Source organism: Littorina saxatilis, linkage group LG4 (assembly GCF_037325665.1).
Source record: "Littorina saxatilis isolate snail1 linkage group LG4, US_GU_Lsax_2.0, whole genome shotgun sequence".
NCBI classification, from domain to species: domain Eukaryota; kingdom Metazoa; phylum Mollusca; class Gastropoda; order Littorinimorpha; family Littorinidae; genus Littorina; species Littorina saxatilis.
Genome location: NC_090248.1, coordinates 48,962,022 through 48,967,021, shown reverse-complemented (window position 1 = coordinate 48,967,021; position 5,000 = coordinate 48,962,022). Strand labels below are relative to the sequence as shown.

At 39.3% G+C, this 5,000-nt stretch overlaps 1 protein-coding gene across 1 annotated transcript in view; it reads left to right on the top strand.

Annotated features, from left to right (window-relative positions):
• The window catches only part of LOC138964962 (uncharacterized), an 11,841-nt gene that overhangs the window by 3,942 nt on the left and 2,899 nt on the right, over positions 1 to 5,000 (top strand). The gene's annotated exons all lie outside the window — the stretch shown is intronic.

The following is a 5,000-nucleotide window of genomic DNA, read 5'->3' as shown; positions in this document are numbered from 1 at the left end:
AACTGTATCTATACCACAATCCTTCACGCGATCTGACCTAACCTTGACCCCTGACCTGGTCTACATACCACACACGACACAAACCAGTCAGCTGTTTTTACCCCCCCACCACCCGTTTTCTTTGGATACACACTTTAACTACATACGTGCCGACGAAATGTTGATCATTGCTTCAATACTTTGAAGCTGTTGCTTGAATAATAACCAGGTAAAATTAGTATTTCGGTGTTCAGTCAAATGTTCAAGTTTCTACCATAGACATACATACATACATACGCACGCACGCACGCACGCACAGACAGACAAAAGTTAGCATCGCATAGGCTACACTTACGTGAGCCAAAAATGAACACTCCCTAGTATAACTTCGAGGCTGCTGTTGGAAGTATGTCATTTCCTGTGTAACTTTCACAGAAGGCGAGCACTGCTCACTATTCATTCTTGCGGTGGTAAAGTCTTGGGCAGTTCTGTGAAGTAAGTAGTGTCAGTTTTCACAGTCATTCCCGTTACCGGTCATAAACCAACTAAAATTGCATGTGTAAAATATTTAAATGATTGAATAGAAAGTTATAAGTGGAACAAAGTGTTTACTTTAGTACCAAAAAGCACAGCTATGCCATTGAAAGGGAGTAATTATTAATTTTATTACGGATGGTCCGTCATTCCTGTTACCGTCATTCCTGTTACCATCAGAGAAGCAACAGGAATGACATCTTGGTAACAGGAATGACATTTGTGAGGGCCCCAAAGGGGGGGTATCATCACGATCACGGGAAGGGAAATTTTCGCTTTCACGATCACAGTTACCTTGATTTTTATTTTCACGATCACGAACACCAGTGGCAAATCACGGTCACGGTAAAAGTTGCATGTACAGAAAGCACGTGTCAAAGTAAACACAACCACACAGTAATTCGCTCCTCTGGATCTATTGTTTATTCAACACAAAGTGACAACTGTTGCACTTTTTTATAATTATTTTTTTAATTCTCTTTCATACACACATAGAAATACATATCATGATTTGTAATCAGTAACAAGAATGTTGTTTTCATTGGGTTTTTTTTCTCTCTCTCTCTCTCTCTCCCCCTCTCTCTCTCTCTCTCTCTCTCTCGTTCTCTCTCTCTCTCTCTCTCTCTCTCTCTCTCTCTCTCTCTCTCTTTCTCTCTCTCTCTACACTCAGACACATTCAACCCCCACACCCTCACTCACACACATGAATATATACTTGCACAATTTCACATTTCCAGAGCTAAATCTTGTAAACCCATTTTCTCAAAAACTATTGGGTGGATTGAAATTAAAGTACATGTATGTGTGATGGGTTCTTTATTTTCAACTTTGCCGTACAATTTGAGGTACACCATCGCCTGGTTCCATGGCCTTGAATAAAAAACAGGAATGCTACAGGCCAAAAACGGTTTTACCTGAAAGAAGCGCGCAGTACCAGTAGCGAAGCCACAAGCCTGAGCCTGCGAAGCAGGCAAGCCAACTAGGGGGGTCCGGGGGCATGCCACCCCCGGAAATTTTTTCAAAAAACGGTTAAAATCTGTGCAATCTGGTTCATTCTGGGCATCATTTTAGGGGTTGTAATAGTGTTGTGATCTTGTTAAAAATCCCATTTTAGCCTCCCCCCACCACCATTCAACTCACCTCCAAACTGGTGAAAACAACACTACTGTGCGCTGGCTTCATTGAGACCGGCGCCCGGTCGCGTTGCGCGATATTCACACGGATCGTTTTGCGGAAATTTTTCAACTTCACCGGAAAAAATTTGACTTTACCGGATTTTGAAAACGGCTTTATCGGATTTCCGGCAATTACCGGAAAAGTAGCATGCCTGACAAAATCCCCAACGAACATGACTTTGATCGTCTTTGACATGAGGATCAAGTGACCCCGCCATTGTTTCTGAATTTAACCCATTGTTGATATTAAAGTTTACAGGCGCTAAAATAAATCCAAGTTTAATGCAAAGAAGCGACAATTAGAATCTATGCCAAGCGTGTCCACGTTGCTGGGATGAAAAACACATTTCTAGTTTCGGTTTTGGCTAAACGCAGACTCGATCTCGAGCCAGTCGAGGTCACACTGAGCGAGTGACAGCCGGACGTGGCAATGTCGACAATGTCAATGATCTCACTCAAACTCAAAGATCTTGAACAAATTTCAAGATCTTTGCCTACATTCAGAACAGTCATAGAGCAACATAGATCAACATACCTTGATATTTCGTCTTCAGAAAGACCGACCCGTAGCCTGACCTTTCCACCAAGGAAGGCATTCTCGCCGCCTGCTTTGGTCTGGCTTGAATCCACAAAATATAACAGAAGTTCGATGACAGTACCGCTGCACGCCATTTTTGATCTTCGAATTCGAATTGCACTCAAAACTTTTGCACGAAGCCCTTCCATTGGATGAAGTTTGGCAGACTTTTGCAATTTGCCTTCTGATTGGATCTCTTTTTGTCAGTGTGTAATTGGTTCTTTTAAAGGGAAGCAATCGCTCTCAAAATCATATTTCTGAATGTGTTGTTGCTTCCCTTCAATCGGGGTTGGCTCCTTACCGAATAGACTAGAGGATCATAGTGTAATACAGCTGTGAAAAATTTACGTTGAAAATAAAATGCTTTGCAATAATGCCCATCACGATCACGAAAACAAATGACGATCACGATCACGAGACTTGATTTTTTTGTCATCACGGATCACGGGCAAAGTCCCATCACGATCACAGAAATGGAAATTTCGGCAATCACGGTCACAGAAAGGTCAAAAAACGCCAATCACGATCACGGTTTTAAACCCTTTGGGGCCCTCATTTGTGGCAAAAATAAATATGAACAGTCTGTAGCACACATTTTGTTCCTTACATTCAAATACGTGTGATTTGACCACACACACACACACATATGGAGGGAGAGGGGAGAGAGAGGGGGATAGAGAGAAAGAGGTAGAAAGAGGGAGAGAGAGAGGGAGAGAGAGAGAGGGGGAGGGAGGGAGGGAGTGAGAGAGGGAGAGAGAGAAAGAGAAAGAAAGAGGGGGAGAGAGAGAGGGAGAGGGAGAGAGACAGAAAGAGAGAAAGAGGGAGTGGGAGATAGAGAGGGAGATAGAGAGGGAGAGAGAGAGGGGGAGAGAGAGAGAGGGATAGAGAGAAAGAGATAGAAAGAGGGAGAGAGAGAGGATCGAGAGAGAGAGAGGGGGGAGGGACGTACGGAGAGAGAGAAACTGAAACTGGACTTATTTACAAATTAATGGAGGTTTCAGGCAGAACCTAATCTTACATCCTGTCCTTTATACAGAAACGTAATATAGACGCACATACATTAATATAAAGAGAAAAAAAAAGAAAAAAATCATATTTTCGTATTCACACTACAAAAGTGGAAAGTTTAATAATACAAAATATAGTGTTGACATTGCAACACAGTTGCATTGAACGCATTGCATATGATAACCCAAAACAACTGATGACAAAAAGAAAATCCTCGCTGATGTTTGATAGTGAATATGTTAAAGAGTTAAAGAAAATAATTATTAAGGTGAAGAAGTTTTACGCACTGCCAGTGTATAACATGGATGGTATACATTTAATACCCAATGATGAAATACAATTCAGAATAGATCAGTTATTTTTTGAAACCTTATTAATGGAAATTAGAGGAAAGACAATTGCCTACGCCTACGCCTCCACAAAGAAAAAAAGAGAAATAAATATTAAAAAAGAATTAATGATGACATTACAGTTATTAGAAAATAATGGGACCTATGAGTCCTTATTACAGATTGAAATGTTAAATACCCAGTTGGAAAATTTGAGGAAGAAACAGATTGACTGTATGTTGATAAGATCAAAAGCTAGGTGGCTGTTAAAAGGAGAAAAGGTGAGTAGGTATTTTTGTAATATGGAAAACCTTCATTGTCAGAATAAGGCCATGATTTTTTTGCAAGATGGCGACACTGGTGAATTGATATTAATTTGAACAAGGCTGACGAGGCTGACACCTATCTTCTTCAAAATTACAAAACAACACTACTAGGCACAACAGCTGAACCAAATCAATGTGTATGGTTAGAAAATGAGCTGTTCTTCAATTTGAGATCAAAAACGGGGTCACTCTTGTTTATTTTGATTTTTTGTGTATTTTAGTGTCTGCAAATTTGCTTGTGCGAATTTGATTTTGGAGGGTGTCCTAGGTCTCCGGTACACTGCATAAAAACTAATCGATGAAAAATAAAACTCTTTGTTTCAAACGGTAGGGGAATGAAGTACCTTTCTGGCAATATACTTGCTTTTACCATAACTGGCCGCGTCACACAGTTCCACAGCTAAATGTATGTGATTAGTTTTTTTATTGCGATTAGTGTATAAGAGTAAGTTACAAGAGACAAAGCCACCGTTAGAAATATTTTTCAGGAATTTGAAATATAAATTTGAAATAGAAAAATATTGCAGTTTTAATGCTTTTTTTTTAGTATTGTATTAATGCTATTATTTGCTAACAGCCACGAGTGTATTGGCGTTCTTAGAAATTAACTTTGTATGTAGCCTTATCATTTCAGAAATGTTGTTCTGCGCAAAGAAAAAATGACATTATGAAGCAGTTGAGAAGTTATACATTTATTTTTCATTTGCTTAATATGATCCTTGAACATATTATTTTGCCACAACTCTGATGAACAGAAAGTCTCAACTGAGTCAATGCCATAACATTTAAAAATGTCATTTCTGTTACGGTATGTCATTCCTGTTACTACTAATTGATTAATTCATTATAAATGAATGGATGATCAGTTAATGCAGACAACAGAATATTGTCTTTGACTTTGTCTTAGTGACTTTTCAGTCACAGAGGGGTCTGTCTGGAATACAATGACATATGCTTCATTTTTATTAAGTTTGGCGACCATCCAAATGCCAAGTGTTTGACAATTATGAGCTCTTTATGTGGATGAAAAATTATTTTGTGAAACTTTTCAATCAAAATCTTCCTTAGAATG